The 14,842-nt window shown below is 36.4% G+C and overlaps 1 protein-coding gene and 1 long non-coding RNA gene across 19 annotated transcripts in view; one reads left to right on the top strand and one right to left on the bottom strand.

The window, feature by feature from the left end:
* The window catches only part of LOC147826736 (uncharacterized), a 54,565-nt gene extending 45,349 nt beyond the window's left edge, over positions 1–9,216 (top strand). Inside the window, exons 3-4 of one of the 2 annotated variants that reach the window (XR_015453436.1) lie at positions 7,122–7,237; positions 8,600–9,216. This is a non-coding gene — a long non-coding RNA (uncharacterized LOC147826736). Of the gene's footprint in view, positions 1–7,121; positions 7,448–8,599 lie in introns of those variants that run through there. The other variant, XR_015453435.1, reaches the window with a different exon arrangement.
* Positions 1–14,842, bottom strand: part of Tenm3 (teneurin transmembrane protein 3) — a 2,554,979-nt gene that overhangs the window by 1,500,296 nt on the left and 1,039,841 nt on the right. The window lies entirely within an intron of this gene.

Below are 14,842 nucleotides of genomic sequence, written 5' to 3'. Positions count from 1 at the left end.
GGCTTAAAGCAACAAATATTAATGTCTCATAGTTTGTGTGGTTCAGGAATTCAGGCATGACTTAGCTGAGTTCCTCTGCCTATAGTTTACCATCAAACTATAGGCCAGGACAGAAGACAGTGGAAAAGGGGGCACCTGCTCCCAAGGTCACTCACATGGCTCTTAGCAGGTTTTGATCTTTTGCCACATGGTCCTCTACAGGGCAGCCTTTTGAGGTGGCAGGTCACTTTGCCCAGGGAAGTGGAGGAGAGGGAAGGAGGGAAGGAGGGGGGGGGGAGGGAGGGAGAGGGAGGGGGAGGGAGAGAGAGGGGGAGAGATAGAGAGAGAGAGAGAGGAGTTTTAAAAGAAATATTATTATAGAAGTGCCATTCCATCATTCCGTTATTTTTGTTAGAAGGGAAGAACCCAATCTAACTGACACTGAAGAGGCCCTGAGGTCCAGAAGGGGAAGATTGCCGAAAGCCATCTTGGACGTTAGCCTCCATGCAATACGTTTCCATGAAATTTCTTTTCCGAGAGTAGAATTAACCATATCTGCCTTATTGTGACTACAAGTGTTGATAAAAATATATGGTGAATGTTTAAATTGAAAAAAATTATTCGGTAAAAGACACATTGCCACAAATCCCTCTCAGAATATTCCATCTTGCTTTGAGAACACTTATACCATTACTCTTGCCACTTTCTGAAGCCGTTCTGAAAGTTCTTGCTTCCAAAGGTCTTTAACAGATGTGGTAAAATATACAGTCAATGCTGCTGCTGAGAGCCATGCAGTAGAAAGGCAGCTCATAAAAACATTACAGTGCTTTTTTATCCACCTCATTCACCAAATCTGGAACCTTGAGACTTTTGGCTCTTTTCCAAAGTCAAAATGACAACAAAAGGGAAACATTTTGAAGGGATTCAGAACATTGAGGCAGTTAAGACAGCACAACTAAGCACACAAAGAGAGAACTTTCAGAACTGCTTCAGAAAGTAGCAAGAGTGATGGAATGTAATCAAAGTAAAGGGGAGTGATTTTAGGAGGATTAGTGGCAATATATCTTTTACTGTAATTTTTTGAAAAATTAGACATTCACTGTATTTTTCAGTCACACTTTGTATAAATATACTCAAAGATTCCTTATATGACTGGGGAGATTGTTTCTGGCATGAGAATGCCTAAAATCATAAGGTCCCATTCTGGATTTTCTAAGCCTGGAATTCAGCCCAAGCTTCTCCAACTGTACCTCATAAAGACACTGTGTAGTACAGAGATGCCCTAAATGTTAACATTTCTATTAAACTCTGAATAACAGGAAAAAAACTTCAGAGCAATTATTTGCTCCTCTATATCTGACACATTTTACTATGGGTTGCACTCAGTACTAATTTAATAAATATCTGTTGATCAAAAAATGAATGAGTATTTGAGCAATGGATATATCTTGTGTACTTGAGATGACTAGTTTCTGACCAAAAGCCTTGAAATTACAAGAAATTGGCTCAGAAAGTGCTTGCAAATGTCAACTACTGTTCCTATCCCCGATATCAAAATGCACAGGGCATTTGTAAAATTTTTAAAGCTTCTTATTGGAGCTCACATTTTCTAAAACAATTAATGGATGTTTTTTCTATAATGTTTATAAAATCTTCATTGACTATAATTTTAAGTTATTAAAATTAGAATATGAAAGAAGAAAAATCCACAATTATGTAGGGAATTTTGAAAGATATTTTGGCCTGTCATTTATACTTATTCAAGACAATCTTCAGACCACAGTTCTTTTCTCAATTCAAAGCAGATTCTATGAATAGATTGAGCCTACTCCTTGAATAATACTTAGATTTAGTCAATTCTATCCATTTTAACTATTTGGATTAACTCTGTGGAGATAAATAAGTTCCTTGGTGAATACTATTATTATGACTGAGAAGAAAAGAGTGAACTAAAACTTTTTACATATGGGCATGTGTATAATGATGAATCTTGTCTTTCTTTAGTATTCTCTCTATTGAATTCACAGTATTTCAAAGAAATAATTGAACCTTTGTTAAAACACTGATGCTTACAAAAGTCACAAAAAACAAACTTTAATACATTGCCTTAACTACTAAAAATTTCTTGTAGACAGATGCAGAATTAGAAAAAGCTTTGATATACTAAATTTTAAAATGTTACTATTTTTATAATATAGTATCTAAATGCCCATTTTAGTTATAAAAATGCATAGAATTACTGCTAATTTTATTTTATAGGAGCTCTAAAATGTGTTTTTATTTTAGTTGTTTTTTTGTTTTTGTTTTTAAAAACCAAATTCTATTGGTACACTTTGATATACATAATGATCGCATTCATCATAGGGAACTTGTACCTGTACATGATAGATCTTGATTCTTCTTTTTCCCCCCACTTCTCTCCCCACCCTTCAAGCCTTCTTCCCCCTCTTATTTACAAAAGCTTTGTTTTCATTTTTCCCTTCAATTCTCTTTTGCTTCTTTTCCCTTTCCTCTCCCCCCCTTCTTTATTCTCCTTCCCATTTGAACATTTCCTTCCTACTTTCCAATATCTATCATCAATTTTGGTCCTTATTTACACTTTCAGTTTCTTATGCAAGAAAAACAATTCCGTATATAAACATGTGTGTCTAATTTATTTTACTTAAAAGTATGGTCTCAAGGTGCATCCATTTTCCTAAAAATGTTTCAAGTTCATCCTTCTTAATAGCAGAGTAGTACTTCATTATGTACACATTTTCTTTCTCCGTTCATCCATTGATCTTTTTTCTAAGAGTTAGCTATTACAAATTGTAAAGCTGTTATAAACACAGGTGTACATATATCATTGTGGTATGATTCTTTTCATTCTCTCAGGAAGATACCAAGAAGGGCAATAGTTGGGTCAGATAGAACCTCTAGTTTCAGTTTTTGTGGAATCTCCACACTGATGTCCATAGTGATTGCACCAATTTACACTCCCACACACAGTGGAGAAGGGTTCCTTTTTCCCCACAGCCTTACCAGCATTTGTTATTGGTTGATTTCTTGATCTTAGTCATTTCTTTGTGGAGTGAGATGGAATCTCAATGTTGTTTTAATTTGCGTTTCTTGAATGACCAGTGATGTTGAACATTTTTTCATATATTTATTTGCTGTTTGTGCTTCTTCATCAGAGAAATGTCTATTCATTTCAGATGCCTATTTTTAGATTGGGTCTTTAAATTTGGAGGGTCTGATTTTTTGAGTCCTTCATATGTTCTAGATATTAGTCCTTTGTCAGAAGAATAGCTGGTAAAAAATATTTTCCCATTCTGTTGGCTGCCTCTTCACTCTGTTAGTGGTTAATTTTGCTGTGCAAAAGCTTTTTAATACGATGAACATGATGAGATCCCAGTTGTTGATTTGTTGTAATAGTTCTTGGGTGATCGGGGTTTTGTTCGTAAAATCTTTGCCTATACCTATCCCTTCAAGAGTTCTACCTATTCTATTTTACAGCAGATTAAGTGTTTCTGTTTTAATATTTAGATCTTTGATCCCTTTCACTTTTAGTTTAGTGCAGGGTGAGAGATATGGATCTAGGTTTAATATTTGGCATGTGGAAAGCCAGTTTTCCTAGCACCATTGATTAAAGAGGCTCTCTTTCTTGCAGTGAAGGTGTTTGGCCCCATTGTTAACGATAAAGTAGCTGAGTAGGCCTGGGGTTGTTTCTGCATCTTCTCTTCTGCTCCATGGGTTGCATCTGGGGGATGAGCACCACTGCTCTGTTATGTGAGCAGCCCACCAGATCGTAACTCAGCCCTAATAATAGATTAGAAGGGCGAAGTTTAACAGAAGGAATTTGTTAAGAGGACATTTTATTTGTGAAGAGGAAAAGGAGGGAAAAAGGAGAAGATAGATAGCTACCCTGATAAAAAAAAAAAGAAATCAGGGTAGGGGGCTCTGGAAAGATAGAGGATCCAGGACCCTTTGTTCTCAGCTGTTTTTATAGGGAGGTGAGTGATCCTTTCCCTTCTACCCGGCCCTTGCCATAACTGCATTGTCTTCTGGGAACCTCTGTCTAATGTCATTGCTTCTGGTGGTCTATGTGTAGATTTTTTTTTCTGTTTGTTTCCTCGTCCTTGATGTACCTTTAAAGGCCTTATCTTTGGGCTGGCCTGCTAGTTGGCAAGAGGGTATCTGATTCTTGGTTAGCTTAGTGTTAGTAAGGAGGCTTGTGGATATCTATTGTACTCTATAATGGCCCTAGATTGAATAATATAGTGACTCTAGAGTGAATACACATGTATACAAGTGCATACATTAGTGCAGAGGTGTGAGTCCATACTGTCTTAATGTTAATCAGCCCATTTGCTTTCCTAATTTTATTGGAGGTGGGGGTGGCTTATCCTTTGTGCACCTGGCTTTCTCTCTGTGTCCTGCCTGTCAGCTCTTTTTCTGGTCCCTTGATGCAGGTCCCAAGGCCATTTGGTGCCTTTATCTGGTTTTTCTTTCTTTTCTCTTTCTAGCCCTATCTTTGACTTGCTTCCCAGGGAATCTCTCTAGTAAAGTCCACTTTTAACTCCTTCTAGTCAGGATTAGCTAGAAGATGTAAGGAGTTCCCCTAGTTTATTTTCTCATCCACAGATCCCTGTCCCTACACCCTCCCCCCATCCCCCTATCCCCTCTGAAACGTCCATCCAACTGCTGGTGGGGAAAACAGGTGATGATGCATCTGGCTTCTTGAAGCTGAGTGGGGTCATTGTGGGGAGGCAGTGGATGGAAGTTGGCATAGGAAGTTTGTCTGATGAGCCTCAGTGGAAGTCTGTATCTTGACAGTGGGCCTGGTTTGCACAATCACTTGGAGCTCAGCAGCCAAAGTTGTCAGTTCCTGTAGAAAGGTCCCCTGATGTCCTGAGTGTTTGTTGACCCTTGCGGGTCAGGGCCAAAATACTGGCTGTTGGGCTGAGGATTTAGCTCAGTGGTTCCACCATCTGTCTCGAAAATGGAAGGTCCCAAGTTCAATCCCTGCAGCATTTAACTCCTTCAGCTTCACAATGTGTTTTAGAGCATCCATGACTGTTCAAAATGTCCTTTTCAATGTTAGAGAAAGACAACCGCCATGTCTCTCCTGCGCTTGGAGAAATCAATTCCGAGGGGCCACGCGGAGTCCGTCTCGCTTGTCTGCGGGGCCTGGGGCTCGGGGAAGCAGGGCAGGGCGGCCCAAGGAGCGGCCCACGAGTGTCCATGGGCACCGGGCCTAACTGTGGCCCCGAGCTCCCTCCCGGGCAGAACGGTCACAGCCTCGTCTGCAGAACTGGGGGGGGGGGGGTGGCCCGCCGGGGGGCTGCCTGAGCGCCCTACAATGACCTCCCGCAGACACGTGCCACACGCCTTAGTTGATTATAAATTTGTAAACATTCACGTATCCTTGAGTCTTGAGAAATTTGTTGTGGAAAATTTGCACAAAGATATTGTTATGGAAAAAGAACTAGACAAAAATATAAGTATAATAATAATAATACTATAATACTAAGATAAATTCTTCCACATTTTATATTCTTAAATTTAGTCTTAAAATATCACAAATTGTATCATAAACAGTTTTTAAAAAGCATTTCTTTAATGTCATCAATATAATAAATAATAAATATTCTTATAATTGTGCTATTAAGGATCTTAACCACAATGCTAATTATGAGGTTATTAATCTTAAGGGTAATATCTGTATATTTTTCCCAAGATGAGAAGGTGATATGGTAAATTGCTTTCACTTCTTTTTTAAAAGAAACCTTTTGGGGTAATGACAGTAGTTCATTAATTTTTGATTCTATGATGTCTGACACATAATACATGCTCATAAATATTTCCTGGATAAATGAAAGGAAGGAAAAGGAAGAAAAAGGAAAGAAAAGAAAGGGGAGAAAAGCAAAGGAAAGAATAGGGGCCATGTAGACAATCTACGCTTATCTAGATCAAGTAAATTTTGTAGACAAACCACACTTTAATGATTTGGGTAAAGACTCTAATAGTTCAAGGTATTTACTTTCTTTTAAAGCATTCATCCCTACCTAAAACAAATGGAAAAATCTACTACCTCCTAAATAGTCAACTCCAATCAGTTACCAGGTAAGAAGCACTTGTTCTTCCAAACATTATGTATAGTGTATTCGACTGAGCATTTTTCATACACATAAACTATATTTCCTATGAACATTATCATCTCTCAGCACGTTACGTATTCCGGATGATCAATAAGTAATGAAGAATAACAATAACAATAACATCAACAAAGCCCTTAGGGACCATGAAGCTTGCAATCAGCAAAGGTCTGAGCAAACAGATGGTTTCTTCCTTGTGTCCTGAAAGCAAGCCTCTTTGCCTTCAATAGAACTGCTAAGGGCAGTAAATCTCTGAGCAATTGGCCTTCCATCAAAAACAGTCTGTATCCGGTCCCAGGGAGTTCACAATGAGGGACTTTTAGCAATGGCGTCTCAGTTGATCACTCCTGTAATGGGGCAATTATAGTCAGAGAGGTTGTCTGTGATGTAACCCAAGCCCTCATTTCTACACAGCTGTGCAGGCCATCAACTCAAATTGTACCACGAAGTCAATTGGGATCCTATTCAGAATATTGGGTATTTATTGGCTGAGGATGAAGAAAGCCTATTTGTTCAACCACAGTGGAATTTATCTTTGTCAGCTCTGGGCAAAGGCATTCGAGCTTGTGCAAATAGCAGCACCACCCTGCCAACCAGGCTGTTCTGGTCTCTCCCCTGAACTGACTCTCCGGGGCCCAGTTTGTCACTCCTTTCTCAGACCAGCCTACCCCTGGGGATCCCTTTGTTCGTTCCCTGACTCCATGAGCTTGTACATGCCAACCGTTTACCTTTTGTGACTTTTCAAATGGATTTTTCAGAGTTCTGATGTTTAATCAATATTCAGAGATAAACGGATTGCCAAGCAACAGTAAGGCATAGCTGGTATTACATAGCACGACTTTTAAATAGATGTTTCCTTGAATTATTTGATAACCTTTGGCTGCTTGGAAAGAGAAAAGAATGGGTAGTGGGGTTCCCCAGAAGCAGAGATGGGCACACTGGTTGAAGCAATGCAGCAAAGATTTAGGATACTGTTTAATGTATTGTTGTGATTCTTGCCCATAGGTTGCCAACTGTGATGGAGCCAAAGGAAAGATGAGCAAAAAGGATGGCCTGGGAACATCAGGAAGCTCGAATAAATGGAGGTCATGTCAATGACAAAGAATGTCCTGGGCAACAAAGTATGTTTCCCTTAATCTGTTTGTTCTGGAGAGGTTATAAGAATAAAAAGAATAACAAAGAGCCAGGCTTCAGAAATGTGCATAAAAAGCATCTGCAAAGTTATAAAGCAGAGCTCTGTAACAAAAAAAATACATATTTGGGTTTGCTTTAACATTTCAATATAGAAAAAAAATTTAAAAATAAAAAGAATCTACAACATGGGCATCAAGTTCAGCATAGTGACTTTAAAAAAATGTATACCACTTTTTAAATGTCTACAGCTATTTTATTAAGGCCAAATTGAGTTTTATTTTATTATTAGACATCATAATCATGGAATATAAAAATGCATATGCATCTAGAAATTCTTTTTATTTCTGGAGCAAAAATATTTAAGTTTTTTAAAAAAGGCAATTGGATGGGCCAGAGAAAAGAAGTTAGTTATACAGAAAGAGCAGTAGCCTAAAAAATAAAGAAATGAGTACTGTAAGGTGTGTGTTTGTGTGTGTGTGTGTGTGTGTGTGCCTGTGTGTTGGAATCGGCAATTAGGAAAGAAGAGTCTTAGTGGGATAGGAGGACTTTCTGGATAATTTAGGTAAACGTTCCTGGGACTGTATCAGCAGGGCTTATAAGTGAGCATGAAGAATTGGATGTGGTCTGGTGTCCATCGTTTTTGGAAGGTCTTCAGAGGGCAGTATTTCAGGGGTCACTGAGAGAGTATCAGTGGAGAGTGTAGAAACGAAATTGCAGTTTTCTAAGGGACAAATGATGAGAAGAGCAAGGAGAGATGGCTCTGTGGGGTGGTCGGCAGAAGTGAGCCAGAAATGTGGGAGGTGAGGGACCAGCTCCCACTGGCATCCCACCCACTGCCTTTGCATGATATTTGCAGTTGAGTCTGATCTCTGATTCCTAAAGACCAGATGCAAAAGCTCTACCAACTCTCTCTGGAGCCACAAATTCAGTGGGAAGCTGAGCTCAGAGTGGAGTGTAAGAGCACCGTAAGAATAAAAAATATAAAAGTAAGAATATGTCTTACTTTTCTATATGCTTTATCCTACTAACTATGTCTTCTGATTTACCCTTGATATAGCTCTGGTCCTTTTTGTTTCTAATTTATCTCAACATTAAACAATGCTTTTTGTAGGTTTTATTGTTTTTTTTGGGGGGGGGGTAGCGGGGATCGAACTCAGGTCCTTGTCCTTGCAAGGCAAGCAGTGGAACCACTGAGCTAAATCCCCGGCCCCTCTTTTTGTAAGTTTAAAAAAATAACTTACTTTCTTTTTAGTGGATTCACTAGACATGAGAACAGTAATAAAATCTAATGATATATTTGGAGGAATTAAATGGAGATGATAAATGTATTCCAATATCTTCTATCATAGAAATGAACCAGCACGCTGTTTGAGAAGGATGTCTACTTAATCATTGAGACCTAAACAGATGATATTCACTATCATCACCACCACAAAAAAACCTCTATATTGGAAATATTTATTTTTAAAGTTTATCAAACATTTAGTTGAAAAAGCAGTTAACTCAAGTATATACTGTGACTATTGTCTCCAACTGCCTCACTCTATATCCTTGGTTTTGGATCCGACTTCATAGAGATCAGGTAAGTCTTATTTCAAATAATGAAAGCATCTATAAACATGAAATAATACTAAAAGTATCAACATGAATAAAAATGGGGAAAGGGGATTTAGAGGAAGATGGAGGCATGTGGGAGGGAAGGGGATTAAAAAAGAATCAAGCTGTATTAGGTACATGTATCCCCTACACAAGATGATTATAAACTGCCTGTATTTTAAATGTGTACTAATAAAAAGTATACAATATGTCCACACACAAAAAAGAAAAACACATTTTGATCCTACAATATAGTTACAGCATCTTGCTCTTTTTTGTAAATAGATCTGAAAATGAAAATAATAATAAATGGAAATACATTTTTAAATCTAAGAAAACTTGAAGTCAAGTTCATTCCCTTATTTTTATTGACAAGAAATTTTGGGACAGAGACCTGGTCACATGCTTAAGACTGAAATCAGGACCTCCTGGCTCCCAACCACATGGCTCTTGCTAACTTGTTACTGATACAAAGGAGGAACACAAGTTGCATTGTGTCAGTTGACCTTATTAAGGAGACAATAGGATGCATTTGATGTGGCAAAATGCACTAGTAGTGAACTGTAACTTTTACTCCAGGAAGCCAGCAGTTACCCTCTTTGAAATCACATTTTTATTCAGAATATAAAAGAAAAAGACATTGATCTGCTGTTTATGACTTTCGTAAGTTTTAGACCTTCAATAAGAGATGGAGAATGTGAAAACATTATTTAGTCAAACCAGGGAGTCAATTTCAATCTTTTTTTTTTAAAGTTTACCAAACAGAATCAATTCTATACTTAATTGCAAATGGCAGAAAACTAAGCTGACTCATCTCAAGAGTAATAATAAAAACAATTAGTAATAATGTTTCTAACTTGAATTGTAATTCATAGGCTAATCTAATCACCACTTATTGAAATTTCTAACACCCACCCAGAGATAGTGGGGCATGTTCACAGAATATTAGTAGATGTTCATAATTCCTTTAATTACTGAAAAGACATGGGCTACACTACTAACACGATACTAGGATGCAAGCTGAAGAATAGACTTGTGACTAAATTAACTCTCATGTGGATTTTGTAACTTTTCAACATTTACATGATAACTCATGATGTTGATAAGTCACACACATTCAGCCTCTCCTTAAAGAAATCACACATCCATATGCTAAATTATGGGCTGTTGTTGAAAATAAGGATTTGACTATGTACAGAGAAATCATAATTCTTCAGAATATATTTTCTTTGTAAACATTTCCATTACTCATATAGAGGTATGGTGAAAAGAGGGCTAAACCATTCGAAATGATCAATTATTCATATGTTCCTTTAAAATACACACAACTATTAATCTGCTCACATTGCCCTGTACTAAAGAAGAACAAAGTAGAGAACATCTGGATTTTGAAGTGATTTGAGAAAAGAGCAGAAATCTCCATTTCTACAAATCGCTGAGTGCTGCTTTAATTGGGTTTCTTCATCTCTAGTTTTAATAATGTGTTGTGTTGTAAGATTTATGTTGTCAAATAAGGTCACCTGTTTCCATTTTTTGCTTTTATCATATTTTTTCGCTTCCATTCTTTCTTTTCCCCTACCCCCTCCTAGTTCCCCTTTCCATTTAGCCCTTTTCTTCCTATTTCACATTATCTGTTATATATTTTGATCCTTAATTACACTTGCAGTTTCTCACACCAGAGAAACTATTCGGTATTTACACATGAATGGGGAAAAATAAGAACCAAGATATTTCATTTAAAAGAACAAATTACCAATGGTGAATGTCATCATATTATATTCCTAAAATGTACCAATAAACTTAAAGAAAAAAGAAGTGGCATCAAAATAAATTTATATAAAATAAGGAAAAAACGTAAGGTCACCTGTTTCATATTTATTTGCACTGCTTAAAAGTGACAGAAACATAATGAAAGATGTAGACAAGAAACTGACAAAAAATCAAAATGATCTTAATTCAAACAAACACAAGGATGTTAATATATTAAAGCCAGCCTCTGTAGTCATCAGTACATTGTCCGAGACAGATCCCCGGTCCCTTTACTCCTTATTATCTCCACTATTTGAACCCTATTTCAAATTATCACTGTTTTTCTCTCAACTATTATCAGAGCCACCTGTGTCTATTTTTGCCTCTCAAAAGACATTCTCCCCATATCAGAAGGAGTACCGGGTGACTCATCCCAGTTTGTGAGTATTGATTTTTAAATTTTCAGTGGTTTTCTGAGCTCCTCTTAAGCACATCAATTATTTAAAAACAAGTTGTATATGCTTACAATTAAGTTATAATAAAACAAAGGTAATTACTCAAAACTCATCACTTCTTCATTTTATTTTATATTACATAAGCATTCCTTTCCCTGTATGGTGTAAACCATATATAACAGTTGCCGAATGCAAGTTGCTAACTCTACTGTCATTGATAATATGTTAATAACTTAAAATTGACTTTGGTGCATGTATTTATACAGAAATTGGCAAATGCTACAAATCAGGACTGGATCTACTGTTTTGTTTATTTAAATCTAACAAAAATAATGGAGAAAATATTAATTATATTGATTTTACTTAAAATGTGTTAATTTGATAACCATTTTCACTTTGAATAGGGTAAAGAGTGAAAGTCTTCCAATATCTGAAAACTATTTTCTGTTTCAGCAAAGAAAACAGGTACATAGTTGATGAAACAATGACCTAACATGCATCTTTGTTCTTTCAGTTTCATGGTGTCCATTATTTGAAATGAAAATATCAACCACCATTCATTGTCAGAATGAGATTTTTTTGTTTTTGTTTTTATTTTGGTGTCTACTGTATTCCCAGAACACTCTAGTGCCTGAAAAACACCTCTTTAATAGATTTGTTAATAGAATCTGACATCTTCTCACCTCGTTCCCTCCCTCAGGGCTGTGTTTTTTTCTGAGTTCAATGGTATCAAGGAACAGGGTAACTCTGTAATTCAGGGAGAGTGTTGTTCCTAAAAATGTCTGAGTCACCACAGATACTTAGCCAGTCACTTCAAGTCCACTGACCCCAATACTCACTTGAGAGTATTTCTAGAAATTTATTTGAGAACTTAATATGAAAGTTGAAAATGAACCTGAAAATAATAGTGTTATTTCTGGTATAATTGCAACACAGATTTAGGGAACTTTAAAATATGATGTTTGCATATTTTCTTTAACACTTAAAAACCACAAGTGCAAGTCTGCTGTGCAGGAGATTACCATTAAATTGTGAATGCCAATTAAATTTTAATGGTTAATCTTCACTAAATAAGAAGTGCCTCATATACCGTGCAAAATTATATGCCACAGCATTAACAAAAACCGATTAGTTAACTAGCTAAACAGATTAAACACAGACTTTCAGTTTATAGGAAAATGAATAGGCCTTAACTTTAATAGTATGGAATATTTTTTATTTAAATTTTATGACTCCTTATCTAGTTTCATTTAAAATGTCAAAATTGTAATGGTAGTGACATTCATTTTATAATAGCATTTGAAACAGATACAGTAAAAGGGGTTGTAATAATACTACTACAAATTACATGCTTATTTTTCCAGATCATACCTAATAGACTGTAATATCATTTTCAGTCACAGTTCACCGGAGTTAAATTTAAAGCATAATATTAAAGTCAAGGTTCCTTCACATCTAATTAGACATTAGAAACAAATGTGGCCAGGTCTGTATTCTGTTAAATATATGCAAATAATCCCTCAGAGGCAATGGAACAATTTAACAACATTAAAGGTAAAAGTAGCCCACTGTAAAGGTATACAATAAATTACTGTAGATTTACCTTCAACATTGTTCAACATGACATCTCAGTTGCTGTAGGATACACTACAGCATAAATTGTACCCAGCTTGTCTCACACTGCAAAATATTCAGGACAAACATAGAATATTTTATGCTTAGAAGCCTAACTCCTGGAAATTATGCCAGCAAGCGAGCAGTTCAACAAAGCACCCATCACTGGGGTATGGATAGCACCATTGCAAATGTTGGCAGAGTCATTTATTTTCAGGACCAGTAGGGAAACATTAAAAAAATGCATTTTGTTCATTCTTTGGAAATTCACATAAATAATTCTAAGCTACAGACTGTATTTAGAAGTGAGTACTCGACTGTGGATTTTGTTTTTTCCTCCCAAGCCCATTGTCACTAATGGTTTTGCGGTATTCATCTTCAGAAATGGATGGAAGAAGATATATCCCTGAGGTTCCATCAAGTGAGATCACATTCAGAATTTTCTCTACTTCTGCTTTTTATCATCTTGCTAAAAAATGAGATGGGGAGGTAAAGATGGCTTTATGGTGTTGCTAGACTGCCATGTAATTTGGCATGCTGACTGGTGGTTTTTCTAGTCAAAGCCCTCTGATTGGCTCTCTATGGGCCAATCACATTCTTAGCCCATCTTCAAGTATCCCTTTGCTTCATTTGAAGAAAGGAAATAGGGGCCAGCTATACAGTATGCTGGGAAATATGTATCTAATATTCTTGTGGCTGCTCAAACACAAAGGAAAATTTCTTTACCACCACGTAGGCAGACATTAAAATTTTAAGAAATATTTGATAAATATGTTTTAGTAATAAAATGTCTAATATATTAGAGTAGCCATTTGGAAAATAAAACAGGATTTTTTTCAGTAAACTCTAAATATAATTCATTAAAAATAAAAAGTTTAAACTGGTCATGGTGCTGATTGCCTATAATCCCAACAGTTTGAGAGACTGAGGCAAGAAACAGTATGGGAAATTTAGTGATTTAGAGATACTTTGTCTCAAAAATTTTTTTAAAAAATTAAAAACGGCTGAGGAAGGAGTTCATCTAAAGGCTCTGTGCTTAATCCCTAGCACTGCGTGGGGGAAGGGTAAAACAGAGAAGGAGAGAGCTTAAATTGTGGTCTCCATTCTCCTGGTGCCAACCCTCAGAGGACTGAAAGCTTTTGTCAGTATTCACTCTTCCCAGAGTCAGTTTCTAGATAGATTGTAATAAAATTGGACCAAAAAGATTTGGACACTCCAATGAACCATGATTTCTTTACAGCTGAGAATTTTTTAAAAAAATTGTATTTCTTGACATTTCTCTAGCAGTGTTCAAGACATGAGTAGATCCTTCCCACATATCCCATTCTTAATTTCTACTGCACTTGGTACAGTTCCAGACCAGGATTAAACATAATATTGACAGAAGGACAGCATCTTACCTCTTTTCCCCTTGAAAAAGAGGAATCTGGTATGATGCAGAGGACAAGATCCTAGCATACCTATGATTAGCTTACACTGAAAGTGTTTTGCCACTGGAATTGAAAATAATTCAAAACAAAATCTAAATTAATATAAGTATCATCTTTACTAACTTTCAAAGTATCTAATAAGAAAAACATGGAAACTAAATTTGTATTTTACCCACTAAACAGACAGAAGGAACTGTATAAAAGGAAAAAAAATGTCTAATTGTTATTACCCATCAGTGACTGGGCAAAGATTCCTTCTACGGTGGAATAAAAACTTTTCATATCATTTTGTTTCCAGTAGGTCTTTTCTTTTGTTTTAAAACAACAAACATAACAAACTAATTCATTTTAGGATTTATATTTCTCCTGGAAAATTACTGCTGAATAGAGGTAGGAAATAAAAGTGCTATCGATAAGATTTAAAGAGAGAACTATCCTTGCAAAAAATATATATATATTTAGTCCTGCATATCCAAGCACTTTCAACTTGCTAGCATTCTGGTAAATCATCATTTCTGCAACAGAACAAAGATACTAACATTAACATTTGCTCCAATACCTGATGAGTTGGACAAGTAGGGAGCCTTAGAACCTGTTTACAAGTCCAAGATAATATATGGAAACCTGGGTATAGAAGAAACAGTGAAAAAGGAATGACTGTTTCCTAGTGAGCATGATTAGTAAAGCAGAAAAGAGTCTGAACAAAAGTTACAATAATTGCCCAAACTGCACCTGTACAATTCACTTT

Source organism: Heterocephalus glaber, unplaced genomic scaffold, assembly GCF_053883595.1.
Source record: "Heterocephalus glaber isolate CG9 unplaced genomic scaffold, H.glaber_assembly_v1.0 deba00001461, whole genome shotgun sequence".
Taxonomy (NCBI): domain Eukaryota; kingdom Metazoa; phylum Chordata; class Mammalia; order Rodentia; family Bathyergidae; genus Heterocephalus; species Heterocephalus glaber.
The sequence above is the reverse complement of the archived record's forward strand: the minus strand, read 5'-3'. Positions and strand labels throughout refer to the sequence as shown.